Source organism: Mizuhopecten yessoensis, unplaced genomic scaffold (genome assembly GCF_002113885.1).
Source record: "Mizuhopecten yessoensis strain PY_sf001 unplaced genomic scaffold, ASM211388v2 scaffold10973, whole genome shotgun sequence".
Taxonomy (NCBI): domain Eukaryota; kingdom Metazoa; phylum Mollusca; class Bivalvia; order Pectinida; family Pectinidae; genus Mizuhopecten; species Mizuhopecten yessoensis.
In genome coordinates, this window is record NW_018408814.1 from 415,278 (window position 1) to 437,381 (window position 22,104).

General features: G+C 37.8%; 1 protein-coding gene across 1 annotated transcript in view; it reads left to right on the plus strand.

The window, feature by feature from the left end:
* The first annotated feature begins 12,107 nt into the window (after positions 1 to 12,107).
* Positions 12,108 to 22,104, plus strand: part of LOC110464223 — a 38,592-nt gene continuing 28,595 nt past the window's right edge. The window contains exon 1 of the mRNA XM_021519324.1: positions 12,108 to 12,498. The gene's annotated coding sequence lies outside the window, so the exon portion shown is untranslated. The remainder of the gene's footprint in view (positions 12,499 to 22,104) is intronic.

Below are 22,104 nucleotides of genomic sequence, written 5' to 3' on the forward strand. Positions count from 1 at the left end.
CCCCCCTCCCAAGCGAAAAATGTTATAAATGAGTGATAAATGTATCTATTAAATAAACCCCTCCCCCTACCCACACCCTTTTAATTGCCCCTGGACCCTGATCAGGAAGCTATCGCCCTAAGCCCACACCCTCCTTGATCCACACCTGTTAATGTACAAACGTACATGTACAAACGGAGAAATACATATTGTAGATATATTGAAGTTTGACTTGGTCTCAGTTCCTATGTTATCTGACATCAGACATCTATACCCTCTGTAGTACACACCCCTCTGGCAGACAGTCATAGTTTCTCCTGTACCAGGATTCAGACAGGTAAGATTTACCTGTAGAAAAGTCAGTATAGATACCTACATTTTTATGATCGATAAAGAAAACCTATATTCTTATTAATAATTATTAATAGAGGTACATATCATCAGGGACGTATATACTGTCCCTGATATCATGAATGTAAAACTTACATATATTTAGTACATATTATTTTTCTTATTCATAATAGTTTCCTACATGCACGAGCTTGCCTTTCAAACTGAAAAAAGTATAGAATAACTCCCGTAACAATATACATGTACAATGTATACCTAAACAGGAATCAACTATATTTTCATAATAAAATAAATGAGGTATAACAAAAAAACTTGTTTATCTGTGAATGAAATTTAATTTATAGACATGGTATAACATGTATACATTTCAAATCTCCGATGCATGTTTTTGCATGTACTAATAATTAAGCACATTATCGGTCTCCAAATCCTACGAAAAATCTAAAAGTGTATGGAAGTATTAACTTTAAGACGATAAAAACAATAGAAATAGAGGTACTGGATCCTTAACACAGGAGTCCGAACTTATATCATTTTTTATCATTATTATTAGGCTTATTAATTTTTACGTTTCTCGTTAAAAAAACCGTAACAAGTTTACTTACTGTCTATATTAATTAGTCTTTTGTTCGGTAAGCAGGTGGAAATACTTCTGACCATAACTTATTATTATCTGTGTGTCGCGTTGATCTGTTAGCGAACGTCAGGTCTTTGTGATGGATATATTACATGTACCAATATTTGATCGACCTTTATCTTTATACATCACGAGACATTTCTGTTTGTTTCACACTCATCCATTATGCAAACGAAATGGCAAAATTTAAATCATTCTTATGTGCCTCGATCCTCGTAGCCTACAGTGTACTGACGTTTTTTTCCTGTGTGGGTATGTTCGTTTCGTTTTAGATATTTTATGTGGTTCCGCTTTTTATGTAAACCCGTTCTTGTCACAACAAACGAATCACCGTTTGTAAGCGTCATACGTAGCACTTCCGTACCGTTTGCGTAACACTTCCGTACCGTTTGCGTAGCACTTGCGTTCCATTTCCGTACCGTTTGCGTAGCACTTGCGTACCATTTGCGTAGCACTTCCGTACCGTTTGCGTAGCACTTCCGTACCGTATGCGTCCAAGGTGGAACAGCGAACGTGTACGGGTCTGTATGATTTCTCAAAACAAGTTCATGTAAAATTTTAAAATACGTGTGTCATATAACTAAAATCACATTTGTCGTTTGTCAAAATGTACATGCACGAACAAGCTATCGAAAAGATTAATCCCTGTTTTCAGATTAAGGTACATGTAGCTTGTAACTTAAGTATGAACAGAATAAAGTCTTACATGATGATTTTGGACTGCAGTGGTAGATAATACCTGACTCCGATGGACCATGGGAACTACTTCCCTTTCCATCCTTCTGTAACCGCAGTATATTCCTATAAGGTGAACATTGGTTCAAGATTTATTCGATATGTTAACATAATATATCATCTTAGCCAAAATCGTGCAAAATGTATTGGTATTAAAAAATATTGAAACACTACAAAATGGAAATATAAATACCAATTATAAGGACATGAATAACACAAGTGGAACATACGAAGATAGATATTGTATATTTTCTATACTTACATATCTTTATATCCTATACAGTAAATCCATTCATGATCTGCATACAGCTTTCTGCGGGTATCCATTACACCATAGTGCGAGTATAAAACGTCAGAAACAGTTGTGTTGTGATGAATCCTGGTAATTCCCCGAGAATGCGAATCAATACTGAATATACTGTCACCTATAATGGGACACATTTCAATACATTATATAATACAAATATAATCATTTATGTTAAGCTTGCCTGTTTCATGCATCGCTAAGTTTTACGCGGTAACCATAAAACACGTAGTACTTTGCTGAAATTGCTTATTCCTGAATAACGAAGAATAAAAAATAAATACGCATAGAGAGAGAGCAAAATGTAAACAGAGGTCTAATGGGCATGCATCGCTCACCTGGTATTAATATTGTAACCTTAAATAAAGCTAGAGGCGAAATATTATCTAAATATATCTATATAAACTCTTTTTCATTCAAACGAACCTGCATAATATTTAAATACATTTGACCCCTGTGACCTTGACAGTCTAATTAGGTAATTCATTTGAACAAACGTAGCTCTTCTTCCCAGCTGGCGACTGGCCACATATTATCACCTTATAACTTTTGAGGTAATCGTTTTTAACACTAGATCCCCGTGACCTTGGAAATCTTACATTTACTTGAACAAACTTGCCATCTCTTTATCTATGCATGTTACTGGACAAATATCAACACCACTGGTCTTTGGGTTATTTAGAATTTGTTTGAAGAATTTAACACATTTGACCCCAGAGACTTTGCAAGTGGGTTAAGGTCATTCATTACGAACAAAATGGTAGCCATTCATCCCAGCAAGCTACTTGCCAGATACTATTACATTGGGTCTTTTGGCTATTGAGAAACAGCTTTTAAAAAAGCTCATTATATTTGACCACTGTGACCTTGAAAGTCATCCCAGCATGCTACTGACAAAATATCATCCCCCATTTACATCTAGGAAATTAAGATTCAAAAAACATTTTTAACACATTTAACATCTGTGATCTTAGGAAAGTCATAGTCGTTCATTTGAACAAGTGTTTTCTTCATCCCAGCATGTAACTGGCCAATGTTCATCAGACTTTACATTTTGGTTATTCAGAAGTAGCTGAAATATTTAAACAAAAAAAAACAATGTGAATTTAAAGTAGGTCAAGGCATGCTACTTGTCAAACTATGCCTTAAGGCTATTTAGAAGAACCTGTTTGAAGATTTATAGAACTTTTCACCCATGTGATATTTAAAATTAGCCAAGGTCATTCATTTGAACAAGTTTATTAACCCTTTATCCCGGAATGCAAAAACTAGCCAATAATCATCACTCAGCGCTTTTTAGTAATCATAAAAAACCTGTAGAACATCAGACCCCTGTGACCTTGTACATTTTGTAAGAGGGTAAATGTAGATTTTGTAGAGCGTTGGACCCATGTGACCTTGAAAATGCATCAATGTCATTTATTTGAACAAACCTGGTAGCACGTCATTCCATTATGCTACTGGTAAATGACCACGAACCCGGGCCTTTTGTTTGAGATAAAGTCGCTTAAAGAAAATAGTTAAAGCCGGAAGGAAGACGGGCAACGGACAGCTAAGCTAAAAATAACAATTGCTGGGTGTGTTATCCTTATATAAGCCTTCCCCGCCTCTGGGTTAATACAGGAAAATATCAACCCAGAGATTTTTCTTTCTTACTCATAAAGTAAGGAATGGCTATTTTTCTCTTATATCACATACAGGTGGAAAATTCATGAAAGGCAAAGGTTGCTTTCATAATTGCCTGCAAATCGAAGTTTTCTTTCGTGATATTCTATTGTTGACGTGAAGTCATAGTTGGTATGACAGGGGAATCCTCCGTATTAGGAAAAGACATTTCACAAGTGGTATTGCTCTAAATTCCACTCTTACAATCATTTCATGCAGAGTTACCATGATCGAGTCAGCAATCTTCGTCCTTGATGATGGCGCGGTGCATTTGGTTTACCATTCCAACCTTCTTGTACGGTAGAAAAGGGGACATGGGAGGGGGGTAAATAAAACATCCTCGTGTTAGACTTCAAAAATATTACCCTCTTGTTGAGATTCCTGTACCTACGTAACACATAACTGATTAGATTAGCATCAGCTAAACAGGTTATTTTATCCTCATAAAATAAAGTTTATTAGTATTGTTATCATTTTATACTGAAAAATAGTCTTCCAGATGATTAAAAGTACATTCCACATCTATAGATTATTTAAAGACTACGTTGTAGATCAGTGTTCTGTTAAGAAACCCCGATAACAACGGGGAGCATAAACTATTGTACCTTATCACAGGTATTCTCATAATGGAGGTGGGCGCATGGATAGATCGACTGTAAAATAACCTCAACAAGTTTCAGAAATTATGATTTTATAGAGCCTAAGAAACAAGGCAAAGAATGTTAAGGCAACCATAGTCCCCACTGGTAATCATTTGTATATTAAACAAACAGTACACCTATATCAGATAGCTACTGTGAGTAAAGTATTCTGATACAAAATACATTAAAGGCTTTGTAATGGTAAAATTGTTTTGTTGCCAATATAAGAAATTTGCAATATGGATTTATAAAGTATCAAGAGCACAAAGATTCTGATAGCTTAGTTTGGGAAAGAAAAAGAAAAAACGGAGTGAAGGAATTTTTAAATCAATAATATTTCCACCAAATCTGGTTACACCCGGTGAATAGTAGAGAATTTGCCCCGGGGCATAGGTCACAGCGAGGATTGTATAGAAACTACGTACCGGACAAACCTGGGGGGGGGGGGGGGGGGGGACTACTATTTCAGCAAAGGACCTTTGACAAAATGGTCTGAACTAGTTAAATAGATAAATATAATATATGTTTTATGAGTTGAAACAAAATTGCCAAAACTCTGTCCAGCCTAAAGACAATTTATCCAAACTTTTGTATAAGTTCACAACAATAATGAAACACATAAATAATAGTATAGTTAATTTCTATACAGATACTAAACGATAACCTTCAGAAAAGGGACACAAATATGTAAATTATCAGGTATTATTAAATATAGAGTTTCAAATTTTTGTAAACAACTCGTTTAATCAATGAGAGGCTGAGAAATTTCCCGTCGTTTTACTTACCCGACACGGTCGTCTCAGTAGTTATGTGTAGACACATCACAAAGTGAGACCATCTCGGGTATCCATGTCGAACACAAGATCATTCCCTTACGTTATTTCACTTATATACTCGCCAGTTATTGGTAGTCCGTAACGGAGTGACGTCACATTGCATAAGCTGTAAATAAATAAGGAATATAGACGACAACACAAATTGTTAATCAAACCTAACAGGCTGACGTCAAACCTGCATGTAGTGTTTTATTGGTGGGCATAAATAGCTCGTGACTAATTTGTTAAATCGAATATTTCAAGGTGATCTATCCAGGCCTTTACGTGAATATTCTCTAAACATTTATACGGTTTATGGGCCTTAAGGTGGAGGGTGTCGCACACGTACGATTTGTACTTAACTGTGTAACGTGTTCCACGTAAGCACTTTTCCAATGAGTAATTGTATCACACTGTTGATAGTTAATAGGTAGGACTACTCATTGTTATATTTCCACGGGTATTATAACCGTAACTGCAGTTAATTTGTTTGACTTGTTAGTGATTGTGGATGTGATTTTACTAAAGAAATAAAATACATACCGTATGCTGTTTGATTTCTTGTTCTGTATTGTACATACATCAAACCTCCTAGCTTACGTTGTATTTATATGCATTGACCTTAATCATCACAATTTTTCGAATATCATTTCACTTTCATGCACTTTGGCTGCCTAAGTCTACCTGGCCTGCGATATCTATAGCCATATTGTTCAAAGGATATATTACAGGTCCAAACATTTAAGTATCAACACCTGGACCAAGCATCACATATTTGTGTAATGTTGACAGTCTCTTACAAAGCGGTTTTTGGTACTCAGTTTCCTATATAAAGGGGTCCCCGCAGTATTCATTTGAAGCCTTGTCATTCAATCTTCAGTTTCTCTAGGTTTATGATGCCCTTGACTTCTCTTGGCAGTCGTCCTCTCCCATCATCATAAACTACTTTCTCCTTCTCTTTGCCATAACAATCAACTAAACCTTTTATTGTTTTATCTGCAAAATTCAAGTCAATGTGACAGGGCTCACTCACCATTCCCATCTCAATTATAATGACACTGCTACTCTGATGTTTTTTTTTTACATGTTTTTTTTATTTCCCAGAACATTTCTCACATACCTGAGCGATATATGCACATGGACGTTTGGTCTAAATCTGCCAATATCTGTTTATGATAGTGTGTATTTATGCTGAAAATAATGTATTTGTTCATGTACTTAAATGTGTGTGTAAGTGTGTATGAGTTGTGTGAGATGTTTCCTTCATGAGTTACTTCCCCTTAGCCTTTTGTTAATAGGATTTTGTTTGTGTTAAATTTGTCATTTCTATCATGTCTAAAATAGTATGTCTCATAGTTTATTCCACTTTGGTCCTTTGACGGAGAGAATTTATATAGGCTTTGCCTGTTTTTCTATCCAGTTGACTATGCAATCTTTCTCAATAAAATTTGATGATATGAATTTTTTCACATATGGATAACTGCCAGGTTTGGGTCCCTGGGGTCACTCCCCGTACACTAGATTGTCCAATCGCCAGAGGAGATTCACTTAATGCTCTGTTTCAATGGTCTGGTTTTACTTTGTTTTAGTCCCAATAACAGCTTAGCTCCTTTCAAGACGTGCCTCCATGTCTGTTGTGTATGCGTTTCCATGACACATACTAATTTCATATACTAACTTCAATGACACATTCATACATATAGAATCTTACATTAACTAATACATACAAGATGTTTCATTAATTCATATATACAGGATATTATATTAACTCATACAAACACGATCTTACACTAACTTATGCATACATGATTTTACATTAACTTATACATAAATGATCTTATACTAATTCAAACATACATAATCTTACATTAACTAATGCATACAAGATATTTCACTACTTCATACATACAGGATCTTACACTAACTCACACATACAGGATCTTACACTAACTCACACATACAGGATCTTACATTAACTCACACATAAAGGATCTTACACTAATTTATACATACAGGATCCTACACTTATTCATACATACAAGACCTAACATTAAATCATACATACAAGATCTTACATCAGCTCATATATACAGGAACTTACATAAACTCACACTTACAGGATCTTAAATCAACTAATACATACATGATCTTACATTAACTGACACATAAAGGATCTTACACTAATTTATACATACAGGATCTTACACTTATTCATACATACACGATCTTACATTAAATCTTAGATACAAGATCTTACATCAACTCATGTTTACAGTAACTTACATAAACTCATACTTACAGGATCTTAAATCAACTAATACATACAGGATCTTACATTAACTCACACATAAAGGATCTTACACTATCTTATGCATACAATATCTTAAACTAATTCATACATACATGCTCTTACATTAACTAATACATACAAGATCTTACACTAATTCATACACACAGGATCTTACACTAATTCATGCAAACATGATCTTACACACATTAATACATACAGGATTTTACACTAACTCACACATATATGATCTTAAACTAACTCCTACATACATGATCTTACATAAGTTTATACATAAAGGATCTTAAACCAAATTATATTTACAGGATTTTACACTAATTCATACATAAAGGATCTTACATAAGTTCATACATTAAGGATCTTAAACTAATTCATATTTACAGGATCTTACACTAATTCATACATACATGATATTACACTAATTCATGCAAACGTGATCTTACACTTATTAATACATACATAATCTTACACTAACTCACATTAACATGATCTAACATTAACTCATACACACCGGATATAACATTAACTCATGCATACATGATCTTACATTAACTCATACATACATGATCTTACATTAACTCATACAAACCGGATATAACATTAGCTCATGCATACCGGATATTTGATTAACTCATACATACAGGATCTTACATAAGTTCATACATAAATTATCTTAAACTAATTATTATTTACAGGATTTTACACTAATTCATACATACAGGACCTTACACTAATTCATGTAAACATGATCTGACACTAAGTCACACATACAGGATCTTACACTAACTCACACGTACAGGATCTTACATTTACTCACACATACAGGATCTTACATAAGTTCATACATAAAGGATCTTACACTTATTAAAACATACAAGATCTTACACGAATTCACACATATAGGATCTTATATACACATACATAAAGGATCTAACACTAACTCACACATTCATGATCTTACACTTATTCATACAACCAGGATATGTGTGCCGGAGACAGAGTATGTTGGTGTATTTGCCTCCTTGTGATAGCGCAGATCTGATGCCTACTTTATAGTTCTATCTCACGGAAGTACCATGCCGAAGGTCCTTTACATGCATGAGTGCAGGCCTTACATGGCGTTAAAAGCATGTTCGTTAAAAAGTTCGTAAAAAAAATCCAGGAAATGATGACTGCAGTACCCGATCATATCGTGTGGTGTTACGGAGAATATCAGAGTCTTTATGCGTTCGTAGAAAGTGTCGATTTTCTCGAAGGTTTGCCTACTTTAGATCATTTGGACACTTCATTCAAACATTTGATCATCATAGACAATTTAATGGCAGACGTAAACACAACAGTGACGTCGTTATTTACACAGAAAAGTCATCACAAAAATATCAGCGTGATGTGCATCGTTCAAAAATGATTTTTCCAAAACAGAGAACACAGAAACATCAGTATAAATGACCATTACATCGTAATAATGAAAAACCCTAGAGATGCTTCAAAAAACAGACGTTTCTCTCCGGGGGGTGGTACTCTTCTGAGCTATCAATTGTAAAATGTCGTAATTTCTTGAAAACCACTATAAAGACCTGCAGTATATGTGTCAAGGTAAACATTGTACGAGTAGAATAATCATCGCAAAGACAGAGAAAGGTTTAATCCATTGCACTTATGGGTGTGTAAACAACATTATATGTACATGTCTCCCTTCTTCAGCTTAGTAAACTCTGACTGCGTATAAATAGGCATATACGCAGTGAAAAAAGGCTCGGCGGATTTATACTTACGAACATATTCTTAATGGAGCGCTAACGCGCACCATAGAATATGTTCGTTGCCAACTGCGTTTATACTACCGTATACGCCGTCAAAATGAAGGTCAATCCTTAAGTGCATGTCGAATAATCATCGCAAAGGCCGAGAAAGGTTAAATTCATTGTATTTGTGAGTGTGTTCAAAACATTGTACACCGCAAAGGCCGAGAAAGGTTATATTCATTGTATTTGTGAGTGTGTTCAAAACATAGTACACCGCAAAGGCCGAGAAAGGTTAAATTCATTGTATTTGTGAGTGTGTTTACAACTTCTTACAAAGTAATTTGCCTTTGACGAAACAACAAAAGAAACGATTTTCACTTCATAAAACTAATCTTCGTTAATTAGTCAAGAGTGTACCGTTAAAGACAGCAGAGACAATCAATCAAAGAGGAGGCTTTGTAGCGTGTCACTATGTTAAAACAGCCCAACATGATAAGGATATGTATTTATCTCTTGCAATAGACATTAATGCCTTTGTGCTTCATACATCCACAATATTTACAACCTGGTTGCGGTAAAAATCAAATTCTGACAAGTTTACAACAGGCAGCGTTAATGCAATCTGTACATAGTAAAAATAAGTGTTACATTATTATGAGCGAAGGATACACTGACATATTTTAATGTTATTTTAATGTAATATTATTCCGATTGTATTTCTTTTGCTTTATAAAATATACCTTACTACATTTTGAAGTATAGTTTTGTTCTTCGATGAAATAAATTCTACCAATAAGTCCATATTTGGTCATATAAAGTATCTCCTGTATTGATTTGTTGACATAATTTCAGAGTATAATGGGCATCCCATAATGCAATGGTATTCATCCTCAACTAGAGCACATATGATACAGAACCGCAAATCTGGTGGCATGGAATTAGGTTTATGCCATCTTCCCGCTTCCATATCTAATCTATGTGAAGATATACAAGTTAAACATTTTTGAAACTTTTTTTATATCAACCAAATCAAGATAATTCTTTTTACCGAATTCGTGTGAAAATAGTACATAACATCTGGCTCTGGACGATTTGACAGTTAACTTTGCCAATCTTGTATAAAAATGTCTCAAACTCTTGTTTGAAACAATAAAAAATGTCACCAACTCCCTGTTCAAGCCATACACAACCAAAACCATGATCAGTTTTAGTTCACTTAGCCCAATCCATCATACGTGAAGTCTCCGCTAGTGAGTTCAGCTCACTATTGATAGACTTTACATGTACACTTTTCTGGCTGTGAACAATGTTTAACCAATATTTGTTATTATTTGTATATCTTGTATACTCTTTTTCTAACTACGTTTTCCTAGTGTTTTGCTTGGCAATACCTCACGTTTGGCTTTAATGTTGAGCCTTTGCCCAGGTGGGAAGGCAATGGGTTTTGTCTCCAGGCCGGGACATACCAAAGTCCTTAAAATGGTACTTATTCCCTGCTAAACGTTCAGCATTTTGGGTAATGGCAATATACTGGTTCACCCGTTGTCAGTATAATGTGACCCGCAGAATTGCTGTACTGGGTGCCTTCGGCATAATATTTCAGTGGGATAGCACTATACAGTCGGCATCAGATCCGCGCTGTCACAGGGAGCCAATTACACCAACATATCCTGTCTCCAGCACACATACACGATTTAAGCATCCACAACATACATTGAGGTACGTCCTTAAATGACCTAAGCTGTTAATAGGACGTTAAACAAAATTAAACCAAACCAGCGTACATCGCAGTTCCGCATAAATGAAATTAGTTTGGGTAGACGACTTTACCCCTAATAAACGATAACAAAAAGTGTATTAAATCCATTAATCATTGTATGTTAGTATCTTATTTTTCAAACTCAATCTAATCTGGGTCATTTCAATTAATGAAATGCATTAATTAATTTCAATTTCGCATGTAAGCGAAAGCTTAAAATATTTATTTATTTTTCACTTTTCACCAATTGGGTCGCACCTGACAGGAAAAACTTATATCAGCCCAATATGTGAAAACATGAGAAGAGTATTATATATATTAATTAATGTATGTTAATTAATTAATAATCAAACTCACTTCAATCTGGGGACATTCCGATTGATAATATGCGCTAATAAGCTACACAATATATTCTTTTTAATATTTACAGTATCAGTGACATAGGAAAGGAAACATGACCTGACATATGATGATGGATACGGTTTGACGGCAACTCAAAACTGTACCATTAACTTTTAAACAATACGTCTTTACACTGCCATCTGTTCATTTTTAAGCTTTTGGCGTTATAACGGATCTGGGGAAACCTCTTACAAAAACGTTACAAAATGTGCGGTCATTTCAGCCATTGCATTCGAACGGCACGTTGACCAACAAATGGCCCCCGTGATCTTATACTTAACGTGCAAAGGTAATTGCGCACTGTCCTTTGAATCAGAACGATGACGCTATACTGTTTTCCCCTCAGGAAGCGGATTTAGAAATTGATTTTCATATTTGTATCGTCACACGTCAGCAACCGCTTTGGAGACAATCTGCAACCATTTCCCGAGACAACAGGGAAACGATATGGTTAGACAGTGGAAGGTAGGGGATACCGGATAGAGGTCAGATGATACCAGAATAAGGTACATTAACTGACTTATATTACAGATATGCATTGTAACTAGGTACACTACATACTACTATAGGGAGTCTAGGTCTGCACTACTAGCCAATACAAACTACAACAACATAAGCATGGCCCCACGTCCACATCCGCTTCCAGTACATATTCTAGGAAAACCCGTTTGCAATTTCATTATATCTGTAAAATGAAAAACGGAAACCATTGTTCATATAAACATAAGTACGCATACTCTGTGTGTGTGTATAAAGCAACCAGATATCAACAGGCACGTCATAATAGATCCGGCGTGTACGGAGATAAGATGTTAAACTTGTGTAATACCAGAAAAGTAATCTCTTCATGCTGATGTAACACAGCGCTGAATGTATATCGGTATCTATACAAAAGTTTGAATGTTCATTCTTGTAGACATTGAATGTTGAAAAGTTCATAGCTGATTAAAGACGGTGTGGAATTCTAATTTGAGATGACCTAATATTTTCGGAATACGCTGTGATGAACTAACATATCGTATAAATATCATCCCGACAGCATCAACCGTGATGAGAACAGTTCACTTCTCCATTCTCTGGACCCTTCAAGGTGTATTCCTAATTCTCCCGACATCCCACATCAAACCAAGGAGATTCCTTTGTTAAGAACATTTCTGGTAAGATTTAACATATTTTAATTATTTATATGTATTCAGTGGATCGGAGGGGACTCTTCTGCCACGATTTCTCACGCGTGCACGATATATCAATCGGGCGATAAACCGTGCTAGGTTTGCTGCGGTACAACACGATTTCTCACCCCTGTACAGTTTATTAACTGGTTGAAAGCCGTGCTAAGTTTGCTGAGTTTGCACCACGAGTACACGCCCTGCACGAATTCTCACCTGGGGGTGAAATCCTGTTCTGGATAGACATATTACTGGTTGTCACGTACGAACACTGATTATTAGTCCTAGAGATTGTGGTATATACATGTGATGGCTTACTTATACATTTCCAAGATTTTCAAGATTTATTTCAAGATTTAGTGATACACTCTTGACACTCATGTAACAAGAGGTTAACAGCCTGCATAGTTAGTTTCCAGATTTCAGGCAAAACATTCTTATAGCCTGCTTTTAAATCCTATACCACCAGTTTTTATCAACTGGTTAAGTCCCAGTTTGAAGACACAATGCTGTTGTTTCGTTTTAAGTATTACTGAATCCTTGGAATGAGCCTGGGGTTATGTTTTGAAGTCCTCCAGGCGAGATGAGAGTTTTCTTTTATCCTGTTTTCATCTTTGATTTTCGATTTGCCAGATTTTGTCCGACGCATTTCACAAAACTACTGCGCAGACAATAATGACATTTTTCGGTCATGTCTATTCAGGAATAAGCTTACAGGTGCATTCTATTCATAGCTTCTGGTTTGCTGAAACAAATCAAGCTATAACTTCTTCTCTTTTGCTGTGGTTTTCATCAAAGTTGGTGAATGGGATGTTTCTAAAGCGTTTGTGAGGATTGAAGAAACAAATTCAACATCTTTCGCGAAATGACATGTTTTTCATTGGTTAAAAGACCGCATTAGACAATGGCCTGATTGACCATTATGAGATGATTCACATTTTTTTTTATCATTTCAGCACACAGACACTCATCACACAGGCAAACACCACACAGGCAGACACCACACAGGCACACACCACACGGGCACAAAACACATGGGCACACACAACACAGGCATACATAACATGCAAGAACCACTCAGGCACAAACCAATCAGGCACATACCACACAGACACGCATAACATGCACACATCACATGGACACACACCACACGGTAACACAACACACAGGCACACACCACACCGGCAGACACCATACGGGCACACATCACACGGACACACACCACACGGGCACACATCGCACAATTACACACCATACAGGCATACATGCACAAACCACACAGGCACATACCACACAGACACACACCACACGGACACACACCACACGGGCACACAACACACAGGCACATAATATACGGACACACATCACACGGACACACACCACACGGGCACACATAACATGCACACACCACACATGCACACACCGCACAATTACACACCATACAGGCAAACATAACATGCACAAACCACACAGGCGCATACCGCACAGACACACACCACACGGACACAAAACACACGGACACAAAACACACGTACACAGATAATATGCACACACAACACATGCCGCACCACACAGGTAAACGCCACACAGGCACACACACCACAGGCACACACCAAACAGAAACAAACCACACGTACACACATAACATGCACACACCACACACGTACACACACCACACAGGAAGACACCACAAGGGCACACACCACACAGGTAAACGCCACACAGGCACACACACCACAGGCACACACCACACAGAAACAAACCACACGTACACACATAACATGCGCACACCACACACGTACACACACCACACAGGAAGACACCACAAGGGCACACACCACACAGGTAAACGCCACACAGGCACACACACCACAGGCACACACCACACAGAAACAAACCACACGTACACACATAACATGCACACACCACACAAGTACACACAGTACACATGAAGACACAACAAGAGCACACACCACACAGGCGCACACCACACGAGCACAAACCACACATGCTTTACACCACACGTACACACATACCATGCACACACTACACATAAAGACGACACACAGAAACACACACCACAAGTACACACTACACAGGCACACATCACACGGGCACACATAATATTCACACATCACACAGGCAAACACCACGCAGGCACACACCACACAGGCATACATGATTTGTACACGACATACATGATCACGACACATGACACACCACACAGGCACACTTCACACGGGCAAACAAATCTAGCACACAATACAAAGGCACACACAGACACACATAGCATACACACACCACACGGATATACATCGAACAGGTTAACACCACACGATTACACACCACACAGGCACACACCGCACAATTACACATCACACAGGCACACACCACACAATTACACACCAAACTGGCACACACAACACACGCACACAACAAAGGCACATCCCACACAGGCTTACTTCACACAATTATCACGACACATGACATACCACACAGGCACACTTCACACGGGAAAACAAATCTAGCACACAATACAAAGGCACACACAGACACACATAGCATACACACACCACACGGATATACATCACACAGGTTAACACCACACGATTACACACCACACAGGCACACACCGCACAATTACACATCATACAGGCACACACCACACAATTACACACCAAACTGGCACACACAACACACGCACACAACAAAGGCACATCCCACACAGGCTTACTTCACACAATTAAACACCACACAAACACACACCACACAGGCACACACCAGAAAGGAACACACCACACGGACAAAACACCACACAGGCATACACCACATGGGACAACAAAACAAGCACACACTACAAAGGCACACATATCATACACACAACACAGGCACACATCATACAGGAACAAACCACAGGTACACATATAACATGTACACACCACACAGACACACTCAACAAATGTACACAAACCACACAGGCACATACCAAATATGCACACACCACACAGGCAAACACCTCACAGGCACACACCACACAGGCACACACCACACAGTTACACACCACACAGGCACACATAACACGCAAACACCACATATGCACAAACGACGCAAATACACACCACACAGGCACACATCACACAGGCACACATCACTCCTGCACAAACTACACAAACACACATAGCATGCACACACCACACAGGCACACACCACACATGCACACACAGCACATGCCACACCACACAGGTACACGCCACACAGGCACACACGACACAATTACACACCACACAACAACAAACCACACGCACACATATAACATGCACACGCCATGCAGGTACACACCACACGTACACACACTACACATCAACAAAACACATGTATACACAAAACATGCACACACCACACAGGTACACATAACACAACTACACACACCACACAGGAAGACACCACAAGGGCACACAACACAGGCGCACACCACACGGGCACATACCACACAGGCATACACTACACGTACACACAAAACATGCAGACACGACACAGGAACATGACACACAGGAACACACACAACAGGCTTACACCGCACGGGCATACACCACACATGTATACACCGCACAATTACACACCACACAGGTATACACCACAACGGCACATTCCACACATGCCGCACCAAACAGGTACACGCCACACAGGTTAACACTACACAATTACACACCACACAACAACAAACCACACTAACCCACATAACATGCACACACCACCCAGGTACACACCGCACAAGTACACACCCCACATGAAGACACATCAATGGCACACACTACTAAGGCACACATCACACAGACACTTATAACACAGGCACAAACTACACATACACACATAATATGCACACACCACACAGGCACACACCGCACAGGCAAACACCACACAGGTACACACCACACAATTACCCACCACACGGGTATACACCACACAACTACACACCACATAGGCACACACATACATACCACACAGGCACATACTACACACCACATATGTATACACCACACATGCACACACTACACGGCTTCATACCACACAGGAACCGCCAAACAGGCACTTACCACGTAGGCACACACCACACAGGCAAACTCCACACAGGCACACACAAAACGGACACACATCACACAAGCGCACACCACAAAGGCACACATCATACAGGCAAACACCACACAGGCACACATAACATGTGCACACCAAACAGACACTTATAACACGCACACACCACACAGGGGCACACCAAACAGCCACACACCACCCGCGCAAACACCCTCTCACACACACTCACACCTAATCCGGTTGAACTAAAACGTTGGGCACACAGTGGTTTTACCAACAAAGAATAAACGGAAAGACTATCACTGTATTTAATGTTGGTATTTTTCCTAAGGATGTACTCCTCTGAGAAGACAAACATTCCCTGCATTAACTTTTTTGTACTTGTGTGAATTTTGGAAAAAAAGGAGTTAATTGCAAAGTAGATAATGTAAAAAAAATATACATGTCGAACAGCGATTAAATAAAGAAGCTATGCTTCCCTTTAATAATATTCCTTTTTTTTATTTAGAAGAATTAATTTGGGTTGAAATTATGTGACCTTAACTAGACAGAACATTGTATGGCTTCGATTTCATGTAGACTTGTACAATTAAAAACAGTACACATGTAACTTTAGTATTAAAAACATATTGTGCTAGCAGGAAACATTATTGCACTATTTGTAACATAGTCCTATAAATATATATTTGCTTTTTGTTTATAATGTTGTTTTAACAGAAACTTAGTTTAATGATTTTTCCTTTTCGCTTCGAGTGATATATAATCTATATATATGTAAGAGTGTGTATTTAACTATGCATTTATTTCTAAAAGTCTGTATATCAAATTTATATCTAAAGGAACTTGTTTATATATATCTTAAAAAAATCTGCAAACTGTAAATAAAGATATAAAAAAGAGACACTAAATTTGAAGGAAAATACCGTAAATTTATAGAATTTAAAAGAGTAGACTTTAATGTCCGTTCCGTTGAAACCAAAATCAAATCAAAGCACTGTTGGCTCAGCTCAAGCCTTTTGTCATATCAGTAGTGGTTCAATTCAATGATCGAACATAATAGGGTATGGGGACACCTAACAGACTAGGAAGAAAATAAAAGGGTATGTGGACACCTAACAGATTAGGTAGAACATAACAGGGTATGGGGACACCTAACAGACTAGGTAGAACATAATAGGGTATGTAGACACCTAACAGACTACGTAGAACATAATAGGGTATGGGGACACCTAACAGTCTAGGTAGAACATAACAGGGTATGGGGACACCTAACAGACTACGTAGAACATAATAGGGTATGGGGACACCTAACAGACTAGGTAGAACATAACAGGGTATGGGGACACCTAACAGTCTAGGTAGAACATAACAGGGTATGGGGACACCTAACAGACTAGGTAGAACATAACAGGGTATGGGGACACCTAACAGACTAGGTAGAACATAACAGGGTATGGGGACACCTAACAGACTAGGTAGAACATAACAGGGTATGGGGACACCTAACAGACTAGGTAGAACATAACAGGGTATGGGGACACCTAACAGACTAGGTAGAACATAACAGGGTATGGGGACACCTAACAGACTAGGTAGAACATAACAGGGTATGGGGACACCTAACAGACTAGGTAGAACATAACAGGGTATGGGGACACCTAACAGACTAGGTAGAACATAACAGGGTATGGGGACACCTAACAGACTAGGTAGAACATAACAGGGTATGGGGACACCTAACAGACTAGGTAGAACATAACAGGGTATGGGGACACCTAACAGACTAGGTAGAACATAACAGGGTATGTAGACACCTAACAGACTAGGTAGAACATAACAGGGTATGGGGACACCTAACAGACTAGGTAGAACATAACAGGGTATGGGGACACCTAACAGACTAGGTAGAACATAACAGGGTATGGAGACACCTAACAGACTAGGTAGAACATAACAGGGTATGTAGACACCTAACAGACTAGGTAGAACATAACAGGGTATGGGGACACCTAACAGACTAGGTAGAACATAACAGGGTATGGAGACACCTAACAGACTAGGTAGAACATAACAGGGTATGTAGACACCTAACAGACTAGGTAGAACATAACAGGGTATGGGGACACCTAACAGACTAGGTAGAACATAACAGGGTATGGAGACACCTAACAGACTAGGTAGAACATAACAGGGTATGTAGACACCTAACAGACTAGGTAGAACATAACAGGGTATGGGGACACCTAACAGACTAGGTAGAACATAACAGGGTATGTAGACACCTAACAGACTAGGTAGAACATAACAGGGTATGTAGACACCTAACAGACTAGGTAGAACATAACAGGGTATGGGGACACCTAACAGACTAGGTAGAACATAACAGGGTATGTAGACACCTAACAGACTAGGTAGAACATAACAGGGTATGTAGACACCTAACAGACTAGGTAGAACATAACAGGGTATGGGGACACCTAACAGACTAGGTAGAACATAACAGGGTATGGGGACACCTAACAGACTAGGTAGGTTTTCTCCGTATAATTCGTTTGTCTCTAACGAAAAGACTCCCTGTGGGCTTTTTATACGAGCCAACTAAAATGATTAACATATATTGATAAAACTGTTTTCTATCTAAATACAGTTTATTCAAAACAAGGAAAACAACACGAATAGGCTCCAGGTAACATTACACCAACTGAGACAGAGAGCGGGGTGGTGCTGTGTTAATTTCAGTAATTAAGTATTACCCTATTGGTGCTGTGATAATTTCAGTAATTAAGTATTACTCTAGGTGGTGCTATGATAATTTCAGTAATTAAGTATTACCCTATTGGTACTGTGATAATTTCAGTAATTAAGTATTATCCTAGGTGGTGCTGTGATAATCTCAGTAATTAAGTATTAACCTAAGTGGTGCTGTGATAATTTCAGTAATTAAGTATTACCCTAGGTGGTGATGTGATAATTTCAGTAATTAAGTATTACCCTATTGGTACTGTGATCATTTCAGTAAGTAAGAATTACTCTAGGTGGTGCTGTGATAATTTCAGTAACTAAGTATTACCCTATTGGTAATGTGATAATTTCAGTAATTAAGTATTACCCTACGTGTTGATGTGATCATTTCAGTAATTAAGTATTACCCTAGGTGTTGCTGTGATACTTTCAGTAATTAAATATTACCCTAGGTGTTGATGGGATCATTTCAGTAATTAAGTATTACCCTAGGGGTTGCTGTGATACTTTCAGTAATTAAATATTACCCTAGGTGTTGATGGGATCATTTCAGTAATTAAGTATTACCCTAGGGGTTGCTGTGATACTTTCAGTAATTAAATATTACCCTAGGTGTTGATGGGATCATTTCAGTAATTAAATATTACCCTAGGTGGTGCTGTGATAATTTCAGTAATTAAATATTACCCTAGGTGTTGATGTGATCATTTCAGTAATTAAGTATTCCCCTAGGTGTTGCTGTGATACTTTCAGTAATTAAATATTACCCTAGGTGTTGATGGGATCATTTCAGTAATTAAATATTACCCTAGGTGGTGCTGTGATAATTTCAGTAATTAAATATTCCCCTAGGTGGTGCTGTGATAATTTCAGTAATTAAATATTCCCCTAGGTGGTGCTGTGATAATTTCAGTAATTAAGTAGTACCCTAGGTGTTGATGTGATCATTTCAGTAATTAAGTATTACCCTAGGTGTTGCTGTGATAATTTCAGTAATTAAATATTACCCTAGGTGTTGATGGGATCATTTCAGTAATTAAATATTACCCTAGGTGGTGCTGTGATAATTTCAGTAATTAAATATTACCCTAGGTGGTGCTGTGATAATTTCAGTAATTAAGTAGTACCCTAGGTGTTGATGTGATCATTTCAATAATTAAGTATTATCCTAGGTGGTGATGTGATCATTTCAATAATTAAGTATTATCCTAGGTGGTGATGTGATCATTTCAGTAATTAAGTATTATCCTAGGTGGTGCTGTGATCATTTCAGTAATTAAGTATTACCATCGGTGGTGCTGTGATAATTTCAGTAATTAAGTATTACCCTAGGTGGTGATGTGATCATTTCAGTAATTTAGTATTACCCTATTGGTACTGTGATAATTTCAGTAAGTAAGTATTACTCTAGGTGGTGCTGTGATAATATCAGTAAATAAGTATTAACCTAGGTGGTGCTGTTATAATTTCAGTAATTAAGTATTATCTTAGGTGGTGCTGTGATAATTTCAGTAATTAAGTAGTACCCTAGGTGTTGATGTGATCATTTCAGTAATTAAATAATACCCTTGGTGTTGATGTGATCATTTCAGTAATTAAATATTACCCTTGGTTGTGCTGTGATAATTTCAGTAATTAAGTAGAAGCGTATTTTTGTTCTTTGTAGAATATGTTATACATTAATCAAGAGTTAATGGTGGTGAGTACTAGGCACTTACCGTCACAGGCCAAGGCCCGGTAAACGTATTTTCCCAGCTTATCAAAAACCAAACGAGGAATTCCTCCTATTTAAAATCTCATACACAATAAATATACCCATGTTGAGCCCCATATATTTTGTTGTCGTTGATTTCCAGCAGGGTCAGAGATGGTCCGAGTGAGATGCTTAGTATTATATGTCGAGAAACCCTGAGGTGTACCGATTAATTTTGATGACCAGTACGTAAATAGCTGACACACGTGACAGGTGAGCAAGTTCAGCTTTGCATGTGTAAATGCAGGCATAATGAGTAAAACAGATGATTTGTTTATCGCACAAAATACCTATAAGAGGCAAGATGCTGCCATTAGAAATATACTTTCCATTAATAATTGGTAAAAAAGTTCTAAGTTCATATAGTAACATTAACTTAATCTAAATGTATTAACCAATCTAGGATTTATATACAATTAACAAGTTACATTTTTCAAAGTGGTGAATGTAGTTCAAAGACAATAACTCGGGTTTACAACTTCATCACGCTGTTGTAATAATTATGAGTCTGTTCTGTAACCAGTTGGTGCGCTCCGACGATTATAATGTACAGATCGACACATCACCACTATGTTTTCGAAAATATACTAAAATAATAAGTAACACGAACAATCGAGGTCAAGTGGATCAATGATGATACATGTTCCGGAATGTGGTCACTCCATTGTGTACAGGCTAACAAATACTTCCCGCTCGTAGTATGTGGTCACTCCATTGTGTCCCGGCTAACAAATACTTCCCGCTCGTAGTATGTGGTCACTCCATTGTGTACCGGCTAACAAATACTTCCCGCTCGTATTTGCCGGTGGGTATTATCAACACTTATTTAACAACATAAACTGTCACGAGCTTGTAAACACTCAATGCCTATAAGTACTATTTGTCTCCCACCCATGTTAAACAAATGCGTAATGTCCCATAAATATTACATGTCTTATTTAATGCAATAATTTTCCTTAAATCGATATTAAGCATTTCTCATGGCGATAGCCTTAGTGACGTCCCACATA